The following is an 18428-nucleotide window of genomic DNA, read 5'->3' as shown; positions in this document are numbered from 1 at the left end:
TAGGGTGGGAGCTGAAATGTTGCAGAGCTGGAGACGGGAGAAAGATCCTGCGCCTTGTACCTGGAGAAGTTTCAGCCAGCAGCATTGAAGAAACACACATCTGGAGCTGGAAGAAGAGAGCATGCAGTGAAATAAAGCTTGTGGGCCAAGAGCTGAAATCACTGGGGCTGGGAAAGGGCTCTCCAGGGCAGCAGCTGAAAACACTGTGGGCTGGGATAGGGACTGATAATGGGATTGCCACTGTAGGATCTGTGTGCAGGAATCACTGTAGGCCTGTGATATGGATGTTGGGGCTGGGTCCTGTGACTGGAAACAGAACAAGATGGGTAGGGGCAAAATAATGGGACTGTAACACGGGAGCTGAAATGGGTTCGGGTTCGGATTAGGGATTTTGCCTGCGTCTTTGATAGCCACTGTAGGGCTGGTGCTGAATTCACTGTGGGGCGGGGACATTGACTGTGGGGTGGGCTTCTAGGCCCTAGGGTGGGAGCTGAAATGTTGCCGAGCTGGAGAAGGGACAAAGATCCTGCGCCTTGTACCTGGAGAAGTTTCAGCCAGCAGCATCGAAGAAACACGCATCTGGAGCTGGAAGAAGAGAGCATGCAGTGCAATAAAGCTTGTGGGCCAAGAGCTGAAATCACTGGGGCTGGGAAAGGGCTCTCCAGGGCAGCAGCTGAAAACACTGTGGGCTGGGATAGGGACTGATAATGGGATTGCCACTGTAGGATCTGTGTGCTGGAATCACTGTAGGCCTGTGATATGGATGTTGGGGCTGGGTCCTGTGACTGGAAATAGAACAAGATGGGTAGGGGAAAAATAATGGGACTGTAACACGGGAGCTGAAATGGGTTAGTGTTTTTGCCTGCGTCTTTGATAGCCACTGTAGCGCTGGTGCTGAATTCACAGTGGGGCGGGGACATTGACTGTGGGGTGGGCTTCTAGGCCCTAGGGTGGGAGCTGAAATGTTGCCGAGCTGGAGAAGGGACAAAGATCCTGCGCCTTGTACCTGGAGAAGTTTCAGCCAGCAGCATTGAAGAAACACGCATCTAGAGCTGGAAGAAGAGCTTGCAGTGAAATAAAGCTTGTGGGCCAAGAGCTGAAATCACTGGGGCTGGGAAAGGGCTCTCCAGGGCAAGAGATGAAATGACTGTGGGCTGGGATAGGGACTGATAATGGGATTGCCACTGTAGGATCTGTGTGCAGGAATCACTGTAGGCCTGTGATATGGATGTTGGGGCTGGGTCCTGTGACTGGAAATAGAACAAGATGGGTAGGGGAAAAATAATGGGACCGTAACAGGAGAGCTGAAACGGGTTAGGGATTTTGCCTGCGTCTTTGATAGCCACTGTAGCGCTGGTGCTGAATTCACTGTGGGGCGGGGACATTGACTTTGGGGTGGGTTTCTAGGCCCTAGGGTGGGAGCTGAAATGTTGCCGAGCTGGAGACAGCAGGAAGATCCTGCGCCTTGTACCTGGAGAAGTTTCAGCCAGCAGCATTGAAGAAACACGCATCTGGAGCTGGAAGAAGAGAGCATGCAGTGAAATAAAGCTTGTGGGCCAAGAGCTGAAATCACTGGGGCTGAGAAAGGGCTCTCCAGGGCAACAGCTGAAATGACTGTGGGACTGGGGTAGGGACTGACAATGTCATAGCCACTGTAGGATCTGTGTACAGGAATCACTGTAGGCCTGTGATATGGATGTTGGGGCTGGGTCCTGTGATTGGAAATAGAACAAGATGGGTAGGGGCAAAATAATGGGACTGTAACACGGGAGCTGAGATGCTGGCAGTGCCAGGGTTTTGCCTGCGTCTTTGATAACCACTGTGGGGCTGGTGCTGAATTCACAGTGGGGCGGGGACATTGACTGTGGGGTGGGCTTCTAGGCCCTAGGGTGGGAGCTGAAATGTTGCCGAGCTGGAGACAGCAGGAAGATCCTGCGCCTTGTACCTGGAGAAGTTTCAGCCAGCAGCATTGAAGAAACACGCATCTGGAGCTGGAAGAAGAGAGCATGCAGTGAAATAAAGCTTGTGGGCCAAGAGCTGAAATCACTGGGGCTGGGAAGGGCTCTCCAGGGCTAGAACTGAAATCACTGTGGGCCTGGGAAGGCATTCTAGGGCTGGCGCTGAAATCACTGTGGGGCTGGGATATTGACTGTGGGGACGGCTTATAAGCACTAGGGTGGGAGCTGAAATGTGGCAGAGCTGGAGACAGGAGGAACATCCTGCTCCTTGAACCTGGGGAAGTTGCAGGCAGCAGCGTTGGAGAAACACACCTCTGGAGCAGCAAGAAGAGAGCTTGGAGTGAAATAAAGCTTGTGGGCCAAGAGCTGAAATCACTGGGGCTGGGAATGGCACTCCAGGGCTGGAGCTGGTTTTGGGATCGATAATGGGATTGTCACTGTAGGATCTGTATGCTGAAATCACTGTAGGCCTGTGATATGGATGTTGGGGCTGGGTTCTGTGAGTGGAAATAGAACAAGATGGGCAGGGCAGAAAAAAATGGGTATGTAACAGGGGACCTCAACCTTTGGCAGTTCTGGTATTTTGCCTGCGTCTGTGATAGCCACTGTAGGGCTGGAGCTGAAATCACTGTGGGTCTGGGATATTGACTGTGGGGATGGCTTATAAGCTGTAGGGTGGGAGCTGAAATGTTGCAGAGTTGCAGACAGGAGGAACATCCTGCTCCTTGACCCTGGGGAAGTTTCAGCTAGCAGCGTTGGAGAAACACGCATCTGGTGCTAGAAGAAGATCGCTTGCATGTATGTGCAGCTGGAAGAAGAGAGCTTGGAGTGAAATAAAGCTTGTGGGCCAAGAACTGAAATCACTGGGTCAGGGAAGAACATTCTAGGGTTGGATCTGTAGTCACTGTGGGGTGGCATATTGACTGTGGTGTGGGCTCAGAGACTGTAGTGGGAGAACTGGACACAAGAGGATGATCCTGCTCCTTGAACCCGTGGAAGTTTCAACCAGCTGAGTTGGAGAAACTCATCTCGAACTGGAGGACCAGAGGTAGCTTTGAAATAAAGCTTTTGGGCAAGAGTTGAAATGACTTGGCCACGGAAGGGGTCTCTAGGGTTTTTGCTATAATCACTGTAGCGCTGGGAAAGAGACTGATAATTGGATTGACACTGCTGGGTGAGATAACTATGGTAGCATTTATATGCTGAAATCACTGTAATTCAGTGATATTGCTGTTGGGGCAAGGTCGAAGGGCTGCGGTCAAGGTCAAAACTCTGAAATGAGCAGTCAATAATTGAAGTGACAAGTCTGACATTCAAAGTTCATGGGTCACATGTGAATGGTCAGGGTTCAAAGATGCCCACCGGCCCTTCGCCCCCACAGCAGACTGTGTCTCACCTACGCCCAGCCACCTCAGGCAGTGTCAGACTAAATTTATCCGCCTGCAACATGGTAAGATTAACCAATTGCTCAGTATTTTGTCTCTCTACAGGACATTAATACGCCAAACAGCACTGAAAAGGCAGACTTGCTTCCAATTGAGACTATCAAAAATGCATGTGGTAACACTAAAAAAGGTCATGTCGCAAAACACCAAAACAAAGCCTAGAAAAACTGCGTTCCAAAATGCCAGAATAACCCGATTTCAAGTAAATAGTACCCCAAATTTCAAAGCAGCAAAGAACTAGATTCCAAAAGCTCAGTTTTAAAATACTGGAATAACCATTTCCAAAGTACCCAAAAAACCCCCCGGTTTCCAATTCCCAAAATAGCAAATGCAGAAATACCAATGTAACCCACTTCTAAGATTCCAGAACTAGTCCAAACATACCAGCGTAACCCAGTTTCCCATCACCGAGTTGCAAATTTTTCAAATAACCCAATAGCAAAATACCAGAATAGCGGGTTCCAAAATACCAAAATGATTCCGTTTCAAAATAGTAAACTATCAAGTTCCAAAATATGAAAATCACCCCATTTCAAAATATCCAATTGCAAAATACTAATTCTCAGATGTGTTATACTGGCAGGATTCCCAAACCCAAAAGAATGAAATATCGTCAAAACGGGATTTGCACTACCAAAACGGCTATTTTCTTCCCTGAAAAGCTTTACCCAGCGATCATTAATACATGTAGTTATTTTGATCATTTTAGGTGGGCTTAATAGAATTTTCACTTTGAAAGGCAGTATTTTTAGCATTCCGCAGCTCGTGTCTCTGACACCAGCATCCAAGCGGGACCCCCAGGGCGGGGATCAAAGGAACGGAGCAAGCCTGGTCCCCGTGGCTGCGAGGGGAAAGACTGAGCGGTGACTAAAGGGAGCATTTATAAACTATATTGATATTTCACTGAAATTCAGGGCAGAGCAGCGACAGGGGTGCTCGGGTTTGGTCAGGATTACCCTTAAACAAGCCAGCCAAATCCCCCACCGCTCAAGGGAAGCAGAAGTCAGTAACCGGTAATCGCCTAGTACCCTGTGAGCAATTTCCTCAGTAATCACAAAGCCAGCACGCAGGGGATTTATGTGGCAGAATATCAATTTAAGCCTCGGCACCTGGAGGAGGAGGCCGGTTCTCTATCGCGGAAATGGAAGCCCAGCACCCCGGCGTTTCGGGAACGGACAGCGGGACACGTAGAGAAGGGAATGACCGGCAGTACCTTTCTCCGCCCCACCCCCACCCCAAGGTGCAGCAGCCCCAGGCGTGACTGGTGAGGACGAGAAGGGAGCAGCTCACGGCAGAGGCAGTTTTCAGAAGGTAACCTGGGTAGACCTGTGCAGGGAGCCGCCAGAGGGGCCAGCGGGGGCATCCTGGGAGTTTCTCCGGGAACGAGGGTTACAGCACCCAGCAGCGACGTGGGGAGCAGCCGGTTCTACCCCGGTGGGAAGTGTCACTTTAAGAGAAAGCTGAGGGAAAAGCCTGTCCTGCTGAGCGGTGGCCCCTGAGTGGGTGGGGCAGCATGCACGCTCCCCGGGGAGTCGGGTGGGGCGGGGGGGGAAAAGGCACCAGTTTTCTTCTTTGTTCTTCCACCTCAGCACTCCTTTTTCAGAGCTCCAAAAAAGGGATGGGTTATCAGGAAAAAAGGAGTTTAAGCTGAGGGAAAAAGCTTCCTTTTCCACAATTGCCTGTGTTCAAATTGAAGAGAAATCCACTTTCCCTGCAATTTTAGTAGTCTCAATTGGAGGCAACTCTGCTTTTTCTGTGCTATTAGAAGTATTAATTGATAGAGACTGCCCATTTTCTATTTTTTTCCACTTTAAGTGGAAAGGGAAAGCATGGATGATGCTTTTTTATGGATCTGAATTAAGGGAAAAATGCCCCCTTTTCCACCACCAGAGAGATTCACAGCAAGGAAAACCACTCTTTTCCCCAATATTTGAGGGGTTTAAATTAAAGAGGAGAAGCCATTTATTTACCACTGTATCTGTTTAAATGGAGTTAGTGGTCCCATTTGCTCATTTTAAGCTTTGCCTTTTCCAGCATTTCAAGGGTTTAAAGCTGCATTTCAGGGCACTTCTACCCACACCCCGGCACCAAATATCTGCGATGGGAGCGAGGCCAGCAGGTATGTAATGGTAATGCCACCTGTGAGTCCATTCTTTTTCTTATTTTTATTCAGAATGTAGAGAGCCCTGATTAAAGGTCCCTATGAGACACCATCCAAATCAATACTATTCTTCTCCACTCTAGTTAATCACAGGTGGAATGCTATGTAGTAATCACTGAAAAATAATTATGCAAGTCTATAAATTATCCAACTTAGCTGGCAACACTGCTGAAACACAAAGTTTTTCTTCTTACCTTTTTTTTTTTCTTTTGCTCCATTGTTTGGAGTAACTGTAGCAAAAAAGAAAACACTGTTTTTTCCCAAAGAGTCTTCTTCTACACAGAGCTTCTTGCCTCAAATTTAACTCAGAGGAGCCAAACGGCTACAGTACCTCTGAGGGCTTTTATACCCGGTGGGATCTGCCGCCTCCCCTTTCCCAGGCATTGTGGGGAAAAGAGGCGGGCCCAATTAGTGGTATATTAACCCCAGGCTGTGCTAAGGGGCATTATTCCCTCCAGGGGAATCAGCAGGGGTAAAGAGCTCCTCTCTCATTTCAGTGAAGCACCTCTTTTAATTTACTTTAGCCTGCTAAGAGCAGGCATCTTTTGGGCATTTGCAGCAGCTGAAGTTTTGAAAACACCTTGAAGAAAACAATATTGAACACAGGGAGTATTTAAGCTCATGATTTTGGGTCGGGGGTTCAGGGGCAATAAGATGCTTTTATCATGACTCTTCTTCTTGGCTTTTTTTTTTTTTAGGAGGACTGCAATTTCCAGAAGTTCTAAGCCACGTCAAGTGCGATATTTCAGATTCTCTCAGCAGACTCATTGTAACACAAAAGGGAACTGCCCCCGCAGCAGCTTTCCTTAGCAGCGGATCGGCCTCTCGCACAGATTCAGTTCGGAGAGATAAGTCGAGGGCCATGGTCACAGAGGGGATCAAAGCAGGGCAGTGGGTTAGGATTCACACCGTTTAGGGGTTTTGAGTCAGCTTATGGGGAGGGGAAGGTTTGAGAAATGACCTCTGGGGCCCCACTGAGGGAAAGGCTCACTTTAGCTAATAATGCTGAGGTGGGCAGGGCAGAGCAGTCCCAGAGTGGGCTGTCACTTGTCTCTCGTGCTTTCTGTATATTCTGTGCATCTCATGTAACGTGCCTCTTGCCTTAGCCCTCCCAGGAGCTTATGAGAAACCCTAGGTCCTTCCACTCATCTCCCATCTTTGAGTTCATCGGCCCGATGCCGGCGAAACTTCGATTCCGGAGCTCGGACACCCGTCAGAATCGCATCTGTCTTTAGAAGCATGTGATCGGATATTTTTTTAGGTCTCATTCTCAGCTGTGTTGACAGCTATATGCAGCAGTGTTTCTTTACAGTGGATAAGGACTTGTGCCAATTCAAAGGCAGGCAGAGGCTTCCAGCCACAGGATTCTCAGGCATCCGTCTCTGCAGTTCTTGGAAGAAGTTGTTCCTTCAGCATCTTTTTCCTCCAGGGTCCTCCGAGCCCGACAGGCTCGCCTTCGGTCCCTCCTCGGTCATCATGTTCAGCATTCTCTCGGTCCTCGTGAGGACTTTCTTGCCTCAGAGAGTTTTCTCTCCCTGTCACGTCTCCTCATTTCACATGTCACGGGTGTCTGGGGGTATTTGGTCCGGAGCTGCTCTGCCCTGGCGCCCAGCCCGGTTGTAGGTGTTTAAGGACAAGTCCCGGGCACTTGTAATCGGAGACTTGTAGTACGGGCTGTAGTTGGAGTCTAGGTGGTATTCTTATGTTGGCACAAGGTGTTTGGAGCTGTGAAGTTACCCTGCAGCACTTTGACTCTTTTCCTAACTTTCTTTCAGAGGCAGACGGATTGACCTCGTGGCAGAGCGCTGCATCCCAGATGAGGGGATCCCCCTGAGAAGGTCAGTCACGGTTTTACTTTGCAGCGGGGCTGGAAGCGGTCACTGTGTTACAGCTCTACTCTTTGTATTTATTTCTAGGAAGTAAAGCCAGAAAGCAGCAGGGAAGGCAAAGCAGGTGGAAGGTGAGCCTCAGTTGGTGAAGAGAAGCAGATGTTCTTGCTGGGGTCTCAGTTTCTGGTGCAACTCCCTGCTTGTTTGTGTGTTTTAGGCTGCCTCCTGATGCTGTGCTGAGGCCCCCTCACTGACCTGCCAAGAGACCCGGTTTGCCTCTCTGGTGAGCCCCAGCAAATAATACCGGAGTCCGTGACGGAGCCTCGACCTCGTCCACGTGTCGGTGCGGTCCGGGTACCCTTGAGGTGCAGCCGAGGAGTCGCGGCGAGTCGGGGACGACGCAAGGAGCGGCGTGGGCGCGCTCAACTTTTAGCGACGCTACATCGCTCCTCTCCGTTTATCCTAGGCGAACCCTGCGACGACGGGGTCTGCCTCGGAGCATGGCCGAAGCGTGGTGCCCGAGGACCTGGGCGTTCCTAAGAGAGAGTGAGTAGGAGTTGGGTTTTGGTGAATATGCCACTAAGATTGTGCTCTTATATTTGGTTTTCTTTATCATAGGTGCTGATACTTGTCTGAGACAACAGCCAGGTGAGAGAAGAACTTCCCAGACAGCAAGGTGGCTTTGTTTGGCCCCTGACCGGCCTCTCGCTGTGACTCACATCTTCAGCCCTCTGAGAGATAAGTGGGGCCCGCAGAGGGGATCAAAGCAGGGTGGGGGGTCGGGACTGAGATCGGTTTGGGTTTTTGAGTGAGCTTTGGCGATGGGGAGGTTCTGGAAATGACCCCATAGGCCCCAGTGAGGGAAAGCCTCACTTTGGTTTGCAATGCTGAGGCGAACAGGGCAGAGCAGTCCCAGGGTGTGTTGTCACTTGTCTCTCGTGCCTTCTGTGTCTTATGTGCATCTTGTGTAACATCTCTATTGCCTTAGCCCTCCCAGGGGCTTATGAGAAACCCCAGGGTCATTCCGTTCATCTCCCATCTTTGCGTTCCTTGGCCCGACGCTGGCGAAGCTTTGATTTGGGAGCTCTGACACGCGTCAGATTCGCATCTGTCTTCAGAAGCACGTGATCGGATGTCTTTTTAGGTCTCGTTCTCAGCTGTGTCGACAGCTATATGCAGCAGTGTTTCTTTACAGCGGATAAGGACTTGTGCCAATTCAAAGGCAGGCAGAGGCTTCCAGCCACAGGATTCTCGGGCATCCGTCTCTGCGGTTCTTGGAAAATAGTTGTTCCTTTCGCATCTTTTTCCTCCAGGGTCATCGGAGCCCGGCAGGCTCGCCTTTGGTCCCTCTTCGGTCATCTCGTTCAGCATTCTCTTGGTCCTTGTGAGGACTTTCTTGTCTCAGAGTTTTATCTCCCTGTCACGTCCCCTCGTGTCACGGGTGTCTGGGGGTATTTGGTCCGGAGCTGCTCTGCCCTGGCGCCCAGCCCGGTTGTAGGTGTTTAAGGATAAGTCCCGGGCACTTGTAATCAGAGACTTGTAGTACAGGCTGTAGTTGGAGTCTAGGTGGTATTCTTATGTTGGCACAAGGTGTTTGGAGCTGTGAAGTTACCCTGCAGCACTTTGACTTTTTTCCTAACTTTCTTTCAGAGGCAGACGGATTGACCTCGTGGCAGAGCGCCGCATCCCAGATGATGGGGTCCCCCTGAGAAGGTCGGTCACGGTTTTACTTTGCAGCGGGGCTGGAACCGGTCACTGTGTTACAGCTCTACTCTTTGTATTTATTTCTAGGAAGTAAAGCCAGAAATCAGCAGGGACGGCGAAGCAGGTGGAAGGTGAGCCTCAGTTGGCGAAGAGAAGCAGTTCTTCTTGCTGGGGTCTCAGTTTTTGGTGCAACTCCCTGCTTGTTTGTGTGTTTTAGGCTGCCTCCTGATGCTGTGCTGAGACCCCCTCACTGACCTGCCAGGAGACCCGGTTTGCTTCTCTGGTGAGCCCCAGCAAATAATAGCGGAGTCCGTGACGGAGCCTCGACCTCGTCCACGTGTCGGTGCGGTCCGGGTACCCTTTAGGTGCGGCCGAGGAGTCACGGTGAGTCGGGGACGTCGCCAGGAGCAGCGAGGGCGCGCTCAACTTTTAGCGATGCTCCATTGCCTCCTCTCCATTTATCCTAGGCGTACCCTGCGACGATGGCATCCACCCCGGAGCGTGGCCAAAGCGTGTGGCCGGAGGACCTGGGAGTTCCCAAGAGACGGTAAGTAGGAGTTGGGTTTTGGTGAATATGCCACTAAGATTGTGCTCTTATATTTGGTTTTCTTTATCATAGGTGATGATACTTGTCTGAGACAACAGCCTGGTGAGAGAAGAACTTCCCAGACAGCGAGGTGGCTTTGTTTGGCTCCTGACCGGCCTCTCGCTGTGACTCACATCTTCAGCCCTCTGAGAGATAAGTGGAGCCCGCAGAGGGGATCAAAGCAGGGTGGGGGGTCGGGACTGAGATCGGTTTGGGTTTTTGAGTGAGCTTTGGCGATGGGGAGGTTCTGGAAATGACCCCATAGGCCCCAGTGAGGGAAAGCCTCACTTTGGTTTGCAATGCTGAGGCGAACAGGGCAGAGCAGTCCCAGGGTGTGTTGTCACTTGTCTCTCGTGCCTTCTGTGTCTTATGTGCATCTTGTGTAACATCTCTATTGCCTTAGCCCTCCCAGGGGCTTATGAGAAACCCCAGGGTCATTCCGTTCATCTCCCATCTTTGCGTTCATCGGCCCGACGCTGGCGAAGCTTTGATTTGGGAGCTCTGACACGCGTCAGATTCGCATCTGTCTTCAGAAGCACGTGATCGGATGTCTTTTTAGGTCTCGTTCTCAGCTGTGTCGACAGCTATATGCAGCAGTGTTTCTTTACAGCGGATAAGGACTTGTGCCAATTCAAAGGCAGGCAGAGGCTTCCAGCCACAGGATTCTCGGGCATCCGTCTCTGCGGTTCTTGGAAAATAGTTGTTCCTTTCGCATCTTTTTCCTCCAGGGTCATCGGAGCCCGGCAGGCTCGCCTTTGGTCCCTCTTCGGTCATCTCGTTCAGCATTCTCTTGGTCCTCGTGAGGACTTTCTTGTCTCAGAGTTTTATCTCCCTGTCACGTCCCCTCGTGTCACGGGTGTCTGGGGGTATTTGGTCCGGAGCTGCTCTGCCCTGGCGCCCAGCCCGGTTGTAGGTGTTTAAGGATAAGTCCCGGGCACTTGTAATCAGAGACTTGTAGTACAGGCTGTAGTTGGAGTCTAGGTGGTATTCTTATGTTGGCACAAGGTGTTTGGAGCTGTGAAGTTACCCTGCAGCACTTTGACTTTTTTCCTAACTTTCTTTCAGAGGCAGACGGATTGACCTCGTGGCAGAGCGCCGCATCCCAGATGATGGGGTCCCCCTGAGAAGGTCGGTCACGGTTTTACTTTGCAGCGGGGCTGGAACCGGTCACTGTGTTACAGCTCTACTCTTTGTATTTATTTCTAGGAAGTAAAGCCAGAAATCAGCAGGGAAGGCGAAGCAGGTGGAAGGTGAGCCTCAGTTGGTGAAGAGAAGCAGTTCTTCTTGCTGGGGTCTCAGTTTTTGGTGCAACTCCCTGCTTGTTTGTGTGTTTTAGGCTGCCTCCTGATGCTGTGCTGAGACCCCCTCACTGACCTGCCAGGAGACCCGGTTTGCTTCTCTGGTGAGCCCCAGCAAATAATAGCGGAGTCCGTGACGGAGCCTCGACCTCGTCCACGTGTCGGTGCGGTCCGGGTACCCTTTAGGTGCGGCCGAGGAGTCACGGTGAGTCGGGGACGTCGCCAGGAGCAGCGAGGGCGCGCTCAACTTTTAGCGATGCTCCATTGCCTCCTCTCCATTTATCCTAGGCGTACCCTGCGACGATGGCATCCACCCCGGAGCGTGGCCAAAGCGTGTGGCCGGAGGACCTGGGAGTTCCCAAGAGACGGTGAGTAGGAGTTGGGTTTTGGTGAATATGCCACTAAGATTGTGCTCTTATATTTGGTTTTCTTTATCATAGGTGATGATACTTGTCTGAGACAACAGCCTGGTGAGAGAAGAACTTCCCAGACAGCGAGGTGGCTTTGTTTGGCTCCTGACCGGCCTCTCGCTGTGACTCACATCTTCAGCCCTCTGAGAGATAAGTGGAGCCCGCAGAGGGGATCAAAGCAGGGTGGGGGGTCGGGACTGAGATCGGTTTGGGTTTTTGAGTGAGCTTTGGCGATGGGGAGGTTCTGGAAATGACCCCATAGGCCCCAGTGAGGGAAAGCCTCACTTTGGTTTGCAATGCTGAGGCGAACAGGGCAGAGCAGTCCCAGGGTGTGTTGTCACTTGTCTCTCGTGCCTTCTGTGTCTTATGTGCATCTTGTGTAACATCTCTATTGCCTTAGCCCTCCCAGGGGCTTATGAGAAACCCCAGGGTCATTCCGTTCATCTCCCATCTTTGCGTTCCTTGGCCCGACGCTGGCGAAGCTTTGATTTGGGAGCTCTGACACGCGTCAGATTCGCATCTGTCTTCAGAAGCACGTGATCGGATGTCTTTTTAGGTCTCGTTCTCAGCTGTGTCGACAGCTATATGCAGCAGTGTTTCTTTACAGCGGATAAGGACTTGTGCCAATTCAAAGGCAGGCAGAGGCTTCCAGCCACAGGATTCTCGGGCATCCGTCTCTGCGGTTCTTGGAAAATAGTTGTTCCTTTCGCATCTTTTTCCTCCAGGGCCATCGGAGCCCGGCAGGCTCTCCTTGGGTCCCTCTTCGGTCATCTCGTTCAGCATTCTCTTGGTCCTCGTGAGGACTTTCTTGTCTCAGAGTTTTATCTCCCTGTCACGTCCGCTCGTCTCACGTGTCACGGGTGTCTGGGGGTATTTGGTCCGGAGCTGCTCTGCCCTGGCGCCCAGCCCGGTTGTAGGTGTTTAAGGACAAGTCCCGAGCACTTGTAATCGGAGATTTGTAATACAGGCTGTAGTTGGAGTCTAGGTGGTATTCTTATGTTGGCAGCAGGTGGTTGGAGCTGTGCAGTTACCGTGCAGCACTTTGACTTTTTTCCTAACTTTCTTTAGGATGCAGATGGATTGACCTCCTGGCAGAACACCTGTCCCAGATGAGGGGGTCCCCCTGAGAAGGTCAGTCATGGTTTTACTTTGCAGCGGGGCTGGAAGCGGTCACTGTGTTACAGCTCTGCTCTTGGTATTTATTTCTAGGAAGTAAAGCCGGAAAGCAGCGGAGAAGGCAAAGCAGGTGGAAGGTGAGCCTCAGTTGGTGGAGAGAAGCAGTTGTTCTTGTTGGGGTCGCAGTTTCTGCTATAACTTTAATCCCTTGGTTTTTTTTATTTTAGGTGGTCTACTTGCAAGATATCCCAGCCCAGGATGCTGGAGGACAGGTGGGTGCAAGCTGTGTGTGTTTAGGTGTTTAATTCCCTGGTTTGCTGCTAAACTTCAGTTCTCGCAGATAGATAGAATGAAAGAACCACATCACAAATCCCACCTTGTGCATCCTGACACACATTGGTGTCAGGGACAGGATTCTGAGAGACAGAAGGGGTTGCAGGTTTATCGTGCAGTCAGTATCAGGGGAAAGACGTTCCGCCTCAGCCGCCCCTAGCCTGCCACGTCGGTGAGCAGTGTCTAGAAAGCAAGGGAGGTGACTCGAATTTTTTAAAAACAGCACATGCCTCAGGGCAAAGCACCCCACACTCGTTTGAGGGCTCTGTCTTCAGAACTTTACAGGGGATCTTTGGGTATGAGAAGTGGGACTGAGAGGTTTTTCTGTTTAAAGTCCCTGGTTTGCTGCTAATCTTTAGTTCTCTAAGATAGAAGTAAAGAACCACATCACAAATCCCACCTTGTGGATCCTGACACGAATCGGTGTCACGGACAGGATTCTGAGAGACAGAAGGGGTTGCAGGTTTATCGTGCAGTCATTATCAGGGGAAAGACGTTTCACCTCAGCCGCCCCTAGCCTGCCATGTCGGTGAGCAGTGTCTAGAAAGCAAGGGAGGTGACTCGAATTTTTTAAAAACAGCACATGCCTCCGGGCAAAGCACCCCACACTCGTTTGAGGGCTCTGTCTTCAGAACTTTACAGGGGATCTTTGAGTACGATAAGTGGGACTGAGAGGTTTTTCTGTTTAAAGTCCCTGGTTTGCTGCTAATCTTTAGTTCTCTAAGATAGAAGTAAAGAACCACATCACAAATCCCACCTTGTGGATCCTGACACGAATCGGTGTCACGGACAGGATTCTGAGAGACAGAAGGGGTTGCAGGTTTATCGTGCAGTCATTATCAGGGGAAAGACGTTTCACCTCAGCCGCCCCTAGCCTGCCACGTCGGTGAGCAGTGTCTAGAAAGCAAGGGAGGTGACTCGAATTTTTTAAAAACAGCACATGCCTCCGGGCAAAGCACCCCACACTCGTTTGAGGGCTCTGTCTTCAGAACTTTACAGGGGATCTTTGAGTATGAGAAGTGGGACTGAGTGGTTTTTCTTCTGTTTCAGTCCCTGGTTGGCTGACAAGCTTTTGTAGTCCAAGATGGAATAAAGGAACCACATTGGGAATTCCACCTTGTGCATTGTGACAGTAACTCAGTGCTTTTTTCTTTTCTGTCTTTGCAGGAGTTGGTGTTGCCCCGAGCACGGCAAGGAGCAGAGATGAGCAGGTGAGTTGGCATTTTCAAGTTAAGTTAGAGGACAGGGCTGTAGTGGGATGGGCCCCTCTGAAGCCAAGGGAGAGGGTTTCTTTGCAAGCTCGCCAGAGCTTTTGCCGGGCAGGGCAGCTCCAATCCATCTTCTCGTTGTCTCGTGTTTCATGTCATCGGCCATCTCAGCCTCTCGACGTCATCGTGGATTTTTTCGTCTGAGGAACCGGCCTTCGCATCCACAGCTATCGCCGCGTTCACCCGGCAGACATCACCTGCGACTGCCTTGTACCGTGCCTGCCTCTGTAAAACTAACTGCATTGTGCCTGCCTCTGTAAAACTAACTGCATTGTGCCTGCCTCTATAACTTAACTTTACTGCTCTGTGCCTGCCTCTGTAACTTAACTTTACTGCACTGTGCCTGCCTCTGTAACTTAACTTAACTTTAACTGCACTGTGCCTGCCTCTGTAACTTAACCTAACTTTAACTGCACTGTGCCTGCCTCTGTAACTTAACTTAACTTTAACTGCACTGTGCCTGCCTCTGTAACTTAAGTGCATTGTGCCTGCCTCTGTAACTTAAGTGCATTGTGCCTGCCTCTGTAACTTAAGTGCATTGTGCCTGCCTCTGTAACTTAAGTGCATTGTGCCTGCCTCTGTAACTTAAGTGCATTGTGCCTGCCTCTGTAACTTAAGTGCATTGTGCCTGCCTCTGTAACTTAAGTGCATTGTGCCTGCCTCTGTAACTTAAGTGCATTGTGCCTGCCTCTGTAACTTAAGTGCATTGTGCCTGCCTCTGTAACTTAAGTGCATTGTGCCTGCCTCTGTAACTTAAGTGCATTGTGCCTGCCTCTGTAACTTAAGTGCATTGTGCCTGCCTCTGTAACTTAAGTGCATTGTGCCTGCCTCTGTAACTTAAGTGCATTGTGCCTGCCTCTGTAACTTAAGTGCATTGTGCCTGCCTCTGTAACTTAAGTGCATTGTGCCTGCCTCTGTAACTTAAGTGCATTGTGCCTGCCTCTGTAACTTAAGTGCATTGTGCCTGCCTCTGTAACTTAAGTGCATTGTGCCTGCCTCTGTAACTTAAGTGCATTGTGCCTGCCTCTGTAACTTAAGTGCATTGTGCCTGCCTCTGTAACTTAAGTGCATTGTGCCTGCCTCTGTAACTTAAGTGCATTGTGCCTGCCTCTGTAACTTAAGTGCATTGTGCCTGCCTCTGTAACTTAACTGCATTGTGCCTGCCTCTGTAACTTAACTGCATTGTGCCTGCCTCTGTAACTTAACTGCATTGTGCCTGCCTCTGTAACTTAACTGCATTGTGCCTGCCTCTGTAACTTAACTTAACTTTAACTGCATTGGTTTGGAGCTGCCCTGCCCTGGCACATAGTTAGATTTAGGTGGAACAATTATAAAAGGTTACAGTTTCTCTTTTCTATGAGGTTTTTGTGTAAAAAATGTGTGGGCCTAGAGGGTGGCTGAGTCATAGCTACCATAGAATCCCTCACTGACCACCTTGTGTTGTTTTGCAGGTCTCTGATGCCTATTTTCTGAGGATCTACCTTTTGATGTTGAGAAGCAGCAGTGAGAAGATATCTCAGGGCATTTTGTTCAGCAGAGTGTTTCAAATAAGGGTTGCGGTCACTGTGCGAGTTAGTCTCCTGCTGCGTGTCAGAGTGTGGCTGTCTGTGAGAGTCGGTGGGTCAGGGTCTGCTTGTGTGCATGTGTGTCGAGTGGTTCTAACCTGGTATGTATGGCTTTTGCTTTTCAGGACTTGCAATTCACTTTTAAATTTAGAATAAAAAATCCCCAGCTGGGGGGGTTTTTTTTTTTTCCCTCCCAGCTGGGGTTTTTTTTCCTCGGTCCCGGCCGGTCTGCGAGGCGACAGTCATCGCCAAAGTTTGGGCACGGACCGGCCCCGGACCGAGGTTTTCGGCAGGCAGGCTGATTTTGAGGCCCCCCGGGAACCGAGTTCCCGTGGGGTAGGAGGGGGGGTGTGTGTTTGTGTCGAGTGGTTCTAACCTGGTATGTATGGCTTTTGCTTTTCAGGACTTGCTATTCACTTTTAAATTTAGAATAAAAAATCCCCAGCTGGGGGGGTTTTTTTTTTTTCCCTCCCAGCTGGGGTTTTTTTTCCTCGGTCCCGGCCGGTCTGCGAGGCGATAGTCATCGCCAAAGTTTGGGCACGGACTGGCCCCGGACCGAGGTTTTCGTCAGGCAGGCTGAATTTGAGGCCCCCCGGGAACCGAGTTCCCGTGGGGTAGGAGGGGGGGGTGTGTTTGTGTCGAGTGGTTCTAACCTGGTATGTATGGCTTTTGCTTTTCAGGACTTGCAATTCACTTTTAAATTTAGAATAAAAAATCCCCAGCTGGGGGGTTTTTTTTTTTTTCCCTCCCAGCTGGGGTTTTTTTTCCTCGGTCCCGGCCGGTCTGCGAGGCGATAGTCATCGCCAAAGTTTGGGCACGGACCGGCCCCGGACCGAGGTTTTCGTCAGGCAGGCTGAATTTGAGGCCCCCCGGGAACCGAGTTCCCGTGGGGTAGGAGGGGGGGGTGTGTTTGTGTCGAGTGGTTCTAACCTGGTATGTATGGCTTTTGCTTTTCAGGACTTGCAATTCACTTTTAAATTTAGAATAAAAAATCCCCAGCTGGGGGGTTTTTTTTTTTTTTCCCTCCCAGCTGGGGTTTTTTTTCCTCGGTCCCGGCCGGTCTGCTAGGCGACAGTCATCGCCAAAGTTTGGGCACGGACCGGCCCCGGACCGAGGTTTTCGGCAGGCAGGCTGAATTTGAGGCCCCCCGGGAACCGAGTTCCCGTGGGGTAGGAGGGGGGTGTGTGTTTGTGTCGAGTGGTTCTAACCTGGTATGTATGGCTTTTGCTTTTCAGGACTTGCAATTCACTTTTAAATTTAGAATAAAAAATCCCCAGCTGGGGGGGTTTTTTTTTTTTCCCTCCCAGCTGGGGTTTTTTTTCCTCGGTCCCGGCCGGTCTGCGAGGCGACAGTCATCGCCAAAGTTTGGGCACGGACCGGCCCCGGACCGAGGTTTTCGGCAGGCAGGCTGAATTTGAGGCTCCCGGGAACCACGTTCCCGAGGACCACCGACAGCAGGATTATAACGGGGCGGTGGAGAGGAGAGTGAAGGTGAGTACGTGTGCGAGCTGAAGCCGGCTTCTGTGGCGAATGAGTATTGTGTTTTCTGTGTGCTCCTTGTGGTTTGGCATAGCAGTAATAATGAAACAGCATGTATTGACCTTTCCAGAACTGTAGAAATAGTTATATTCTGTTAATATGTATTTGGCTTGTATTGTTCTGTATTTGCATTTGCTGCTGTTTTGCTGTATTACTCTGTATGTGAATTAGGGATTTTTCAGTGTGTACATGGATTGTATTGTAATGCATTTGTCTCCAGTTTCTGTGTTTTGCTGTAGTGTAAATAAATTCATTAAATAAAGGTGAATAAACTTTCATCCCCCTGCCCCCCTACCACCACTCCCCCCCGGCTCTTGTGTTTTTGGTGTGGTGTAGTCATTATTTTCAATCTATTTCTTGCTTTTCAATCTCTTTCTAACTTTCTCTAAGTCTCTGTCACTGTTGCTCACTCTATTTTTCTGTTTCTTTTCTCTCCAACTCTGTTTCCTTTCCCTCTAGCTCTGAGTTAGACAGAAAGCAACTGGACTCGATTCCTTTCCACCGTAACTCCGAGTTACGGTGAACAGGAATTGTCTCCGTTTCCTTTCTCTCTGCCTCTGAGTTAGACAGAAAAGAAATAGAGTTGGTTTCTCTCCACTCTCCCTCGGTTTCTTTTCACTCTAACTCTGTTTCTTTTGCCTCTAGCTCCGAGTTAGACAGAAAGCAAACGGACTCGATTCCTTTCCACTGTAACTCCGAGTTACGGTGAACAGGGATTGTCTCAGTTTCCTTTCTCTCTGCCTCTGAGTTAGACAGAAAAGAAATAGAGTTGGTTTCTCTCCACTGTCCCTGTGTTTCTTTTCACTTTGACTCTGTTTCCCTTTTCTCTGTACCTCTGACTTAGACTTGGACTTAGTTTCTTTGCACTCCCACTCTGTTTCCCTTTTCTCTGGGACTTGGACTTAGTTTCTTTTCACTTTGGCTCTGTTTCCCTTTTCTCTCTGACTCTGACTTGGACTTAGTTTCTTTTTGCTCCCCCTCTGTTTCCCTTTTCTCTCTGACTTGGACTTAGTTTCTTTTTGCTCCCCCTCTCTTTCCCTTTTCTCTGTACCTCTGACTTTGACTTGGACTTAGTTTCTTTCTGCTTCCCCCTCTGTTTCCCTTTTCTCTGTACCTCTGACTTTGTTTCTCTTCAGTCTCTCTCTATTTTCTTTCCCTCAAACTTAAACTCATTTCTCTTCTCTCTAACTTCTTGTTTTGCTTTCTAGCTTAAACT

At 50.1% G+C, this 18428-nt stretch overlaps 3 long non-coding RNA genes across 6 annotated transcripts; all 3 read left to right on the top strand.

The window, feature by feature from the left end:
• Window positions 1-6011: 6011 nt before the first annotated feature.
• LOC111945595 (uncharacterized) lies at window positions 6012-9220 on the top strand. Of its 3 annotated transcripts, none has more exons than XR_015282235.1 (7): window positions 6012-6173; window positions 6263-7402; window positions 7481-7524; window positions 7611-7676; window positions 7860-7939; window positions 8012-9106; window positions 9185-9220. It is a non-coding gene; the product is annotated as an uncharacterized LOC111945595 (long non-coding RNA). The 3 variants fall into 3 exon arrangements; XR_015282236.1 differs by having other exon boundaries at window positions 6033-6299; window positions 6671-7402; XR_015282234.1 differs by having other exon boundaries at window positions 6033-7402.
• A 349-nt stretch (window positions 9221-9569) lies between these two features.
• Window positions 9570-11181, top strand: LOC147645653 (uncharacterized). Its single transcript, XR_015282237.1, has 4 exons — window positions 9570-9644; window positions 9717-10811; window positions 10890-10933; window positions 11020-11181. It is a non-coding gene; the product is annotated as an uncharacterized LOC147645653 (long non-coding RNA).
• A 1282-nt stretch (window positions 11182-12463) lies between these two features.
• Window positions 12464-17506, top strand: LOC147645652 (uncharacterized). 2 transcript variants are annotated; one of them, XR_015282233.1, is made up of 5 exons: window positions 12464-12522; window positions 12601-12644; window positions 12735-12779; window positions 14008-14051; window positions 15560-17506. It is a non-coding gene; the product is annotated as an uncharacterized LOC147645652 (long non-coding RNA). The 2 variants fall into 2 exon arrangements; XR_015282232.1 differs by lacking the exon at window positions 15560-17506 and adding an exon at window positions 14220-14504.
• The last annotated feature ends 922 nt before the right edge of the window (window positions 17507-18428 follow it).

Source organism: Cyanistes caeruleus, unplaced genomic scaffold (genome assembly GCF_971803275.1).
Source record: "Cyanistes caeruleus unplaced genomic scaffold, bCyaCae1.hap1.1 HAP1_SCAFFOLD_203, whole genome shotgun sequence".
Classification (NCBI taxonomy): domain Eukaryota; kingdom Metazoa; phylum Chordata; class Aves; order Passeriformes; family Paridae; genus Cyanistes; species Cyanistes caeruleus.
Note: the sequence above shows the minus strand (reverse complement) of the source record. Positions and strands in the feature narration are given on the sequence as shown.